The sequence below is a fragment of the Herpailurus yagouaroundi genome, unplaced genomic scaffold, assembly GCF_014898765.1.
Source record: "Herpailurus yagouaroundi ecotype Mexico unplaced genomic scaffold, PumYag 483, whole genome shotgun sequence".
Classification (NCBI taxonomy): domain Eukaryota; kingdom Metazoa; phylum Chordata; class Mammalia; order Carnivora; family Felidae; genus Herpailurus; species Herpailurus yagouaroundi.
Genome location: NW_024412700.1, coordinates 1,738,400 through 1,749,758, shown reverse-complemented (window position 1 = coordinate 1,749,758; position 11,359 = coordinate 1,738,400). Strand labels below are relative to the sequence as shown.

At 54.2% G+C, this 11,359-nt stretch overlaps 1 long non-coding RNA gene across 1 annotated transcript; it reads right to left on the bottom strand.

Annotated features, from left to right (window-relative positions):
* Positions 1-1,948: 1,948 nt before the first annotated feature.
* Positions 1,949-5,547, bottom strand: LOC121022963 (uncharacterized). Its single transcript, XR_005787194.1, has 2 exons — positions 5,175-5,547; positions 1,949-2,500 (listed from the first exon to the last, which is right to left on the bottom strand). It is a non-coding gene; the product is annotated as an uncharacterized LOC121022963 (long non-coding RNA).
* Between the last annotated feature and the right edge of the window lie 5,812 nt (positions 5,548-11,359).

The window sequence follows — 11,359 nt, the reverse complement described above, 5'->3', positions numbered from 1 at the left end:
GGTGAAGAAATACACAGAGGTTCACACAATTAATAAGTAGGACCCAGGAGTAAAACCCTGGCCTCCAGATTCTCGGGCCAGGGCTTATAAACATCATTATGTACTAATGAGTGGAGGAGACAGGATGGAAGTCCTTAGGGGTTGACCCAAAAGTAAGATCCCAGTGGTTTGGAGACGCAGAATGTGCCGGAGCAGGCACTGGACCTCGCAGGGTGCTCACTAACCAAAGGAAAGGAATACACCACCTCATAAGCACAGCCAAAGTATTAGATGATGTCGTGCACGAGGAAGGCATTCCATACAGTGGAATTACTGGTCATATTTCTGTTTTCACTAGTGAAATAGATGGTTTTAAGATTGTTTTTAATATTTTATTTATTTTTGAGAGAGACGGAGACAGAGTGTGAGCAGGGGAGGGGCAGAGAGAGAGGGAGACACAGAATCCGAAGCAGCTCCAGGCTCCGAGCTGTCAGCACAGAGCTCGACGCGAGGCTCAAACCCTTGAACTGTGAGATCATAACCTGAGCCAAAGTCAGATACTCAGCCAACTGAGCCACCCGAGTGCCCGTGATGGTTTTAATGTTAAATTATAAACCAAAGATTAACCTACCCAATCAACTGATAGTTCAGACAATTCCACAACCCCCCCCACACACACATACACACACACACATACACCGCACACGTGTCTTCTAAGAAACGACCCCAAACCACTAGCGAGTATGGTTGCCAGATTTAGCAAATAAAAATACAGGACATCCAGGCAAGTTTGAATTTCACATAAAAATGAATAATGTTTAGCATAAGTATGTCCCATGTAATGTTTGGAATGTGTCATAAATACTGCACGGGACATACTTATGCTTAAAAATTATTTGCTATTTAACAGAAATTTCTGCTTAACTTGACATCCTATATTTTATCTGGCAGCCCTATTTGAGAGCTGGCTGGGGCGGGGAATGTGAGGCAGAGAGATGGGTGGGGGTCCCAGAACGCAGGAGGTGTGCAGAAAAAGAGGCAAGAGGAAACATCAACACACACATACCTCGGGGCCAGCCTGGTTCGTGAGTGAAACAGCTATACGGACAAATGAAGTTATGCCGGGAAAATTATTCCTATGGGCTCCCTTCTGAGCAATATAGCCTTTCATATGTGACTACCATATTTTCAGTGGAGGTGGGAAGAAATGACTTTTCTATTCATAAATATTTTATACCTCTTTATATTCAAAATAAGGCATTCATTAAAGGCCCTGAACGGCATATCCTATTTTGCCCCATTTGGAATTGGTGGTGATGAAATTCTTATGGATCTACTTTTGCATCAATGGGGCTAAAAACGTACACCTCGTCCGTCATGTCGGACATGGAGAAAACTGGTACCGTGTTTCTGGGTTATTCAAATGTTGTCTAAATACGTATGACCGATCAGTGCCTCAGGCAGCTTCCTGGCAAACCCAGCCCTTAACCCAGATGTGAACGGCACCTCATTCGGGCAGCATGGCTCCCATCTTTGCTGGGCAAGGTGTGGAAGAATATAAACATGGCACACGGCTGGAGCTGGCTTTCCAGTTTCTCTGCCGCCGTGTCTCCACCCACTTTCCTTTCTGTCACCTTCCCTAATTTAAAAACAAGTGGGAGGGGCACCTGGGTGGCAGTCGGTTAAGCATCCAACTTCGCCTCAGGTCATGGTCTCGACGTTCGTGGGTTCGAGCCCCGCGTCGGGCTCTGTGCTAACAGCTTGGAGCCTGGAGCTGCTTTGGATTCTGTGTCTCCCTCTCTCTCTGCCCCCACCCCCACGCTTGCTCGCTCTCTCTCTCTCTCTCTCAAAAATAAATTAATAAATAAATAAATAAATAAATAATAAAATAAAATAATATGTGGGAGTTCCCAACTTTCATGCAGGGAAAAATATGAGATCTCCCCCTCACCACAAAATCATCAAAATCTCAACGAGATGCCAGGCCCCCCACCAATATTGGAGAGGAGGGCTGGAATTATTTTATTTGAATAGTGGGGGGGGACCAACAAAAACAAACAAAATGCTAATCCTCAGGGCTTTGGGGGAACAGAAAATAAAATCGACACTGTTGATGAAGTATCCGCCGGTCAGCAAGTACCATTCCGCGCCTCCGTTTCCAAGTCGAGAGCAGGGCAGGGCGATAGCGATCGACGGAGTTTGGGGGAATCGGAGGCACTGATTCACGGAAGCATTAGAACCTGGCCTGGCGTTGTTTGCACTTCAGCCAGCCAGCGTCATTATCGTCATGTCACATGTGCTGGAGGACACCCAGGCAAGATGCTTGCTCGAAGGCCCCTCTCTTCCAAGCTGGCTGGCCAAAGACCGAGCGGAGGTCAATTCAGGGAGAAAGGTCATGGCCGATGCGCGTCACGGGCCGCTGTAGAGATGTGGTTTGGCGGGCGCTGGCCCTTCCGAGGACTTCAAACACGAACACTGTACTAGTTTGCTAGGTCTGTCGACAAAGTACTCAGGCCGGCAGCTGAAGGACGGAAACCTCCCATGTCACGGATCCAGGTGTGGACGGGGCCGGCTCCTTCCGCGGGCGGCCAAGCCGCAGCGCCCCTCGTCCCCAGGTGCGTGGAAGGGCCACCCGCCCTCGTCTTCGCGAGGCGCTCCCCTCCCCGCCGTGTGCATGTCCTGAGCGGGGGCCCCCCCTGCTCATCGGGACACGGTCACATCGGAGCGCGGCCCATCTCGCTCTGGGCCTGACTAAGCACATCTGCCAGTGACACGCGAACCCGATTTCCAAATAAAGTCACATTCCGAAGGACGGGTGTTCGGGCCCCCCTACACGTGAATTGGGGGGACACAATGTAGCCCCTAACGGATGCTTTTACAGGCCACCGCACCCCTCCTCCCAGACGCCCACCGCTCACACCCTTCAACCCCCCAGGCGCTGGCATTTGCAGCCCCACCACGCACGTGGGGTGGGGTGGGGTGGGGTGGGTGGGGGTGCCTGTGGCCCTGCACACAGGGACCTGCTGCGTTCACACCTTCCTCCTTCGCCCACTTGATGATGCGCCAGTCGGCCCTTCGGTTCCCCCGTCTACACAAGAAGGAGAGCGAGAGCTCGAGGCCCTCGGTGGATCCGAGAACGAGGCGCTCACCCGCCCCCAGCCAGTGAATCGGCGGGCGCAGTACCTGGTGCGCCTCACACCCGCTGGGCGCAGGCCTGTCCTCCACTTGTCAAGAGGACGAATGGACGTGTGTGGACCCGGTTCACTGTGAATGCTGTGTTAAGTGTCACCCACGACTATCGCTGCCGCTGTTGTTGGCTCTCACAAAGGAGAGTTCAACACCATTGCAACCGTCATGGCGTGTAATGCAGCGGGGAGGGGTGGAGGGGCTGTAGGAAAGGTCAGGCAGGTGGAATCCTCAGAGAGCAGAAGGCTGAGCTCAGAGAGGTGCCATAACCAGCCCTGGGCGTCCAGCAGCCCAGGCAGGATCATGCTGAAGACAAAGGCGTCTGAGGACGTCAGGATGCTAGAAGTCATGGTCAGTTGCCACTGTTTAAACGGCATGCCCAAGGGGCGCCTGGGTGGCTCAGTCGGTTAAGCGGCCGACTTCGGCTCAGGTCATGATCTCGCGGTCTATGAGTTAGAGCCCCGCGTCCGGCTCTGTCCTGACAGCTCAGAGCCTGGAGCCTGTTTCAGATTCTGTGTCTCCCTCTCTCTCCCCCGTTCATGCTCTCTGTCTCAAAAATAAATGAACGTAAAAAAAATTTTTTTTAATAAAATAAATAAACGGCATGCCTGAGCAAATTAAGATTAAGACGGACATCTTCAGGAGTCTGTGCTTTAGGTACAAAAGACCACAGACGCTGACAGCCCACAATCCAGAATGGTCCTGATCTGTGAGGGATGACGCATCCAAGACCCCCCGCCCCTTTTTCCAGGGCCAGGAACTGCCCCGCGTCCAGGCTCCTGAGCCCTTTGCGGCCTGCACAAGCTGGCAGTGTCCCCGCTCACGTCCCCAGCGGTCGCCGCCGCCGTCCAGGAGGCCAGCACGTCCACGCAGAGCCAGCTGGCCGCCACAGCCCCCGGGTGCCCCATCAGCGGCAGCCAGAGGGTGACGCGGGTGAGGGCGGTGGGGGACGGGGATCCAGCCTGCTCACGGCCATTGTCTTTCTCCGCATGCTCTCTAAGCTCTCTAGTCAAAGATGACCAGTTGGGCTCAAAGGGCAAGCCCGCCAAGTCCCCTAGGGCCCGAGATGCGGGGACCCGAGCCTGCTGGTTTGCACTGGCCTCAGACGTCCCACGAATTCCCTCATCTGCCTGGGGCAACAAGCTATTCTCGCAAGGGCTTCATTACTTCCTCATCGTCGGGATTTATTTGCTTCATTTTTCTTGTTAGGAAACATTTAAAAAATTAATCTCCAATGTGGGGCTGCTGTTAAATTAATAGCTCCTCCTCATTTATTAATGGCATCGTCCGTCACTTCGATCATATCCCACAACCACCATCGCCCCCACACGGCAGCACATGTGAGCACACGTCCTGGTGACTCCAAGTCCTTCCTTCGCTGTCTCCCGTTTCTGGTGAAACACTCGATTTTCCAGGGCGCCTGGGTGGCTCAGTCAGTCGAGCATCTGACTCTTGATTGCAGTTCAGGTCATGATCCCAGGGTCATGGGATTGAGCCCCACATTGGGGAGAGATTCATATTCTCTCTCTCTCTCTCTCTCTCTCTCAAATAAAAAATTTACAAACTCAATTTTCAGGGCACCTGGGTAGCTCCAGCGGTTAAGTTTCTGACTTTGACTCAGGTGATGATCTCACGGTTCATGGGTTCGAGTCCCATGTTGGGCTCTGTGTTGACAGCTAAGAGCCCGGAGCCTGCTTGGGATTCTGTGTCTCTCTTTCTCTCTCTCTCTCTCTCTGCCCCTCCCCCCCCAAAATAAATAAACATTAAAAATAATTTTTTAATAAAATAAAAACTTGATTTTCCATCCGCCTGGTGAATCTTTGTCTCCGTTATATCTGGGGGGCTTGAAGGGGCTGCTTGATAAATGCTAGCATTAAAAACTGGTGGAGTGGGCAGTGCTCTTACATGGTGAACCCAGGCTTCCCGGGCTCCGAGCTCACGGGGGCCTGTGTGGCCCCCTCCCACTGGCCCATCGGCGATGCCGTCCAGCCCCCATCAGCGCAGCTTACCAAATGCAGCGAGTGGTGGAGGCCACGGGCACCAGTGAAGCCATCCCCTCCTCGGCCCCTTCCTCGGCTCTGCCGGCAGTGAGCTCCCGGCCAGACGTGTGCCAAGAAATGCTTGGTACTTTGGCATCAGAGACCCACAAATGTTAGCTGAAAAATTAATTAGATGGTACTTAATATGAGAACAATCAATGGTTTTATCAGCCAACAGCCACCAAGAGTATCCCCTAAAATTAGAACAGCAAACAGATTTTCTCTCTGGTGCCAGCTCCGAACAACTGTGTTCATGGACTCTTCCAGAAGATTCTGAGACTGCATTTAGGAATGGAGGAAAGACCACTGCAGCAGTCGCCCGGGACACCCGGGCTGGAGAGAGAGGGTGGGTAGTTCAGGCGTGTCCAGGAGAGAACAGACTGAACAGGACATACACACGCGGGGGCGGGGGCGCCCCCCCGGGGCCAGACTTATTTTAGGAAAACGGCCCTCATAGGTGTAGGAACTGGCAGGTGTGGAGCCCGTGGGGCTGGCCAGCAGTCTCAAAACCCAGAGAAACTTGGTGCTGCAGTGTTGAATCTGAAATACATATGGCGGCACAGGATGCAGGCTGGAAACGCGGGCAGGAGTTCTTCTTTAGGAACCTCTCAGTCTTTTCTTAAAGCCACCGGCTGATCCGATGAGGCCCACCCTCATTATGGAGGGTGATCTCCTCCACTTAAATTGTACAGTCCTATACATACAGAGAAAAACTGGTGGCTGCCAGACGGGAGATGTGGGGGGGTGGGCAAGATGGGGGAGGGGACGGGGAGGCATGGGCTCCCAGCTGTGGAATGAATGGGTCACGGGCACAGCAGTCACAACACAGAGAATACAGTCGATGGCGTCGTATCGACCGTGTGGAATCACCGTGCCGTACGTCTGAGACGAACGTAACTGTGTGCCAGCTATAGTCACATTTAAAAATTTTTTTAAATAAACAAATAAATAGAAAAACCCAAAGTAACTGATGTTGTAAACGCTAATCGCATCTGCCAAACAGCTTCCAGATAGCATCTAGACGCGTGCTTGGCCAACAGCTGGGCACCACAGCCCAGACGGGCCAATCCAACACCACCCGGACCTCCAATACCTCCGCGGAACCCTTGAAACAAGGCACGGAGGCCACGCACCGAACAGGTTCTCAACAGCATCACTTCCTAGCAGAACACGGGTTTTAAAGTTGATGCGCGGTCACAGAACGTAGAAGCCCCGAGGAACTTCCTAATTCCATCGTAAGTTTCCCTGAGGGCCCAGGAGGCACCCGGCTCGCTCCCCTGCCTCCTGGAAGGTCCCGCTCACCATTTCTGAAGTCCTAGAATCTCCTCCCCGACGCCTGGGAAAGGGGAAGGGGGAGGGGGGGGTCTCAAGAAAAAGTGGAGTTAATATCCAATAGGCACTAATAGTTTAATAAGCTGAAATAAATTGATTCTCCATTATAAGCCAAGAGGCAACAGTCAGGCTAAATAGGCCTTCCCTTGCTTACGGCCAGCGCACGCGGTAACATATAGATGCAGCAAGACTTAATCGGTTTCGTCGAGACTGCGCGGAAGAAAGAAATCACCCAACCCAACTGCTGACGCTAATGAGACTTTCGGAAAGCTCCATTGTGAAAACAGATGACCCTCTTCCCCGGTCACTTCGCAATCTTCTGGATCCAGTTTATGCACCGAGGCTCCCCGCGGCCTCCCCGCGGCCTCCCCAGCACACCCCTCCGCCAGGGAAGTAACCGCAGATTCTCGGCTCCGACCGACTGGCAGTGAGGACCCGGCCCCGGGCGCAGCTCCGTTTGCGTGGCTCTGTGGCTCCAAGTGACAGAGGCTGCTTGAAGTCCCTTCCCCCTTCCTCAGCCACGGAGCCCACGCAACCGCGCGCCGTGGTGACCCCCGGGGCCCCCGGCCCGTGGCATCGTTCGGCGCTTCCGGGTCTGGCACGGGGCGTGGGCGTCCTGTCTCCGAGTCAGAACGGCAGACGTTTAGAAGACTCGGCCACACGTCCCGTCCTCACGGCCAACACACGCTCCAAGAGTGGGCCTCCCTTCCCTTACGCAGACGTCTGCCAAACGGAAGCACCACTGGGACAATGCGACTTTGCAGATGGCCGACGAAGGCCTCTCACACGTCGTCCTGGCCGATTCTCCAACCTCCCTGCGAGGGAAGCTGCCAGAGTCTCGTGCCGTCGACCGGGGGACGGAGATCAGGCCATCAGTCACACAGACTGCGAACGCCCGCGCGGGGCTTCAACCTGCAGAATCCGAGCTCCGCTCTTGCGCAGGAAGCCGCGGGAGCGTGGTTCCCTCCCAGCTCCTGAGTGGGTGGGGAGGGGCGAGCACAAAACCCCCACGCGGCACAACCACAAGTGACCGGAAGCTGGCCAAGATGCGCCCCCGGCTTCCTCGGCCCCTCTCGCCACAGGCACCTCACTGTCCCCGTCCGCCTGGAGGGAGGGCGTTGGTCATTTGTCACCTGAGTCCATAACCTCAAGCTGACTGCTTCACCAAAACGTTTGCACTTTACGTCAGTTGTTTCTAATCGTAAAATCTAAAACTTTGGTCTGTTAGACGTTCATCCAGAAGTGGGTACTGTGTGCCCCTTAAGCTTACGCAGAGCGTTATGTCAATTATGCTCAGTAACCCCGGGGGAGAAACAACAACAAATAAGGAGTCGATTTGCGGGGTGCCAGTCTGTGGGGGTACGGAATGGTGGGGCACCTCCCGGGCCCCTCCTGGACCCTCAGCCCCCCACACCTGTCCCTCGCTCTTCCCCAGGCTGGAGGGCCCTGAAAGCGCCACCAGAGATCACGACCGCTCCGCTCCTCTTTGGCTGACACCCTCGGGTCAGGAGGAAGGAAGCACCCTGCCCTGTCCCTCACCGCGCTGCCCCGATGCAGCCTTCTTCCTGTCAGTCACCATGAGAACTTCTCAGCCAGTGAACCAACAGCCTTTCCGGGTTTAACCAGGGACCGGACTTTGCTAGAATTATCACAGCATCTTCGATTCAGGCTCTCCCTTCCTGCCTCCTCCGCTCTACCCCTCCGGGCCTGTCTCCCACGCTTGACTGTGCGCACAAATCACGCGGGAGCCTGTGCAATGCAGGCTCAGACTCAGCGGGTCTGGGGCAGGACCTGCGACCCCACATCTCCGGGACACGTCGACCCTCCGGGCCACGGAGCACCCTGCCGGTAGCAAGGACCCAGTCTTCTCTGGACAATCACGCTGAGGGCCGACTCTTTCCTTCTTCCAGGCCTCACAACCTATCCCTTTCTTCTCCTTCCCATTTTTCAAGATCCCTGAGCTACTGGAACCAGCGGAGAATTTAAAAGCTCGGGGGCCTACGGGAATGATATTGACCTAGCTAGCGCAGCAACTGGGTCAGTCGGAACAGAAGCTGTCCACCAGCCACCGTGCGGACTAGCGAGGGCGCTGAACCCCTGCCTCCAGCGTGGACTTGGCCGTTACTGGCCGAACTGTGTTCGCCAAGAAGCTGTGCCGGTAAGCCTTACCTCCCAGAACCTAAGAACAGGACCTCATTTGGAAACGGGGTCTTTGCCGATGACGTTGAGATGTAAGTTAGGATGAGGTCACACTGCAGTGGGGTGAGCCCCTAACCCAATATGACAGGTGTCCTCACGAGAAGAGACGCAGACAGGAGAACGTGCAGACACACAGAGGGAAGACGGCGGGACTGCAGGACACAGCCGCACCCCAGGGCACCCCAAGGACCGCCAGCCCCCGCAGACGCTGGCACAGGGAGCGTGGCCCCGCAGACCCTTGATATCAGACTTCCAGCCTCCGCTCCTGCTGTTTAGACCCGCCCCGCCACGTCCCCTCCCCGACGTGCCAGGTTGCGCCCGCAGCCCGGGAAATGCTACAGGTGCATTATTTTGTTTGGTTTGCCTTAAACAGCAGTCAGAGGGAGAGGGGGGCTAAGGAAGGAGACTGAAACTATGAGGTGGAGATGAAGGATTCTTCCCGTCCTTTCTTTCTTTCTTTCTATGGCCTCGTGCCTACCCTCGGTGCGCCGAGGAAGACAGAATTGGCTGTGTTCTCCGGGAACGAAAAGCCAGCCGTGAGCACCATCTAAGTGTTCTATTTCCTTAAGGTCAAAGGAAAGCGCCATGGAAACGCATCCGTGCACCTCGAGGCTGCCTGGACCGACTCCTGGGTAATGGGCTCCAATGTCAGCACCTGTGAGACCGCAGGGCGGGCGGCCTGAAGCGCAAGGCCCGGGAAGGAGGCTCGGCCCACCCTTTTTAGAAGGAAACCTATACACATTGATCCTTCAACCGAGCTGTGGCCAGAGACCGCTCATTACTGCCCGACGTCCACTCTCGTATTCCTTAATAATAAAACACGGGTTCTTAGCTGGGCCCAGGGCCACCGGGCTAAATGACTACACTCACCGCCATCCCATGTGACCAAGTTCCAGAAGGTGCTAGAGGGTGTGTCTGTGAGGTAACCTGAAAAGGGAGAAGCCTGCTCTGTTTGCCACTTCCTTCACCAGCTGGCCGTAATGCAGGGGTGTCAGCTGGAGCTCCAGCCACTACTTTGGGCCGTGAGAACGGGGGCCACAGTCTCGGGCTGGAAGGCCAGGACACTGGAGGACATGGGCCCCCGATGTCTTCACTGAAACTGTGAGCGCAGCCACGGACAGCCGCATGAAAAAAGAAAAAAGACCAAAACCCCTAGGTATTAAAACTACTGTCGATGGTTTTCTGTCATGTGCAAAGAAGCTTCTTTTATTCACAAATAAAAACTCCACTCTTACATCAGCCCAATAAATACACGGAGGGGAAGAATTTAGGCCAATTAACTATCCTCTATCCATGGAAAGCTTCTTTGAAAATAATTAGCTTCATTAAATGGGAATATTTTCCTACTTGCCTGACAGGAAACATTACTCACCCTCAACGAGGGGGTACAGAGTTTCCATAACAAGAACTGTTTAAATTATTTCTTTTTTGTCTTTTTACTGCTCTGATCCTTGGATGCGACTTATGCTTCAATCTGACAGTGAACTTGGGACTCTGTCTTCCGCTGACCTAGGTAGTCTCCCCTCCAAACTCGTAGTCACTGGATAACATTTTGATGTCCAAAAGTATTCGAAGAATTTGATCCTACAAAAAATACAGTTTAACTAACGTCGGAACTAGCGTTCATCCGTGTGTCGCTCCTGACGAAGGGGACGGGTGGGCCGGCCACTACCTGTCTCTTGTCCTTCCAGTTCTCTCGTCCCTGCCTTTAGGCCCTGCCCTCATGTGCTCCTTCCTAGAGGAACTCGATTTGCTTTTCACTGCTTCAGAGTTCAGATGCACTCACACAGGAAAGTAAGCAACATGTCTGGAATTAGGCCGGTGACAAATGAAGGTTAACAAAAAAATAGCAAGGGTCTGAGAAAGCCTGAAGCACAGTGGGCATTTCAGATGCCTTCTTCAAAGGGGGAAGTAGCAACCTACCCAGGAGATACCACCACGTGGGGGACATCACCACCCAGGGGACACCACCCACCCAAGAGACGCCACCCACCCAAGAGACACGACCTACCCAGGAGACATCACCACCCAGGAGACATCACCCACCCAAGAGACAGCACCTACCCAGGAGACATCACCACCCAGGAGACACCACCCACCTGGAGACACTACCTACCCAGAAGACATCACCACATGGGGGACATCACCACCCAGGGGACATCACCACCCAGGGGACATCACCTACCCAGGAGACATCACCACCCAGGAGACACCACCCACCCAAGAGACACCACCCACCCAAGAGACACTACCCACCCAGGAGACATCACCACCCGAGGGACATCACCACCCAGGGGACATCACCTACCCAGGAGACACCACCCACCCAGGAGACATCACCACACAAGGGACATCACCGCCCAGGAGATACCACCTACCCAGGGGACACCACCTACCCAGGAGGGCAGGTAGAGGAAGCTTCTTCCTGACACGCTTCATCACCCAGGCTGACACTGAAGTCTCAAGCCCAGGACACAACCAAATATTTTTGGCAACAATAGAGATACATAGAGACGGAAAGTTTTATTCCCCAGAATGGCAGGGAGCGTCTCCCCATAACCGAAAGATGGTGTGGGCACTGGGGCTGCACCTCCAGGAGGTAAGCGACAGCACGTAGGACCACT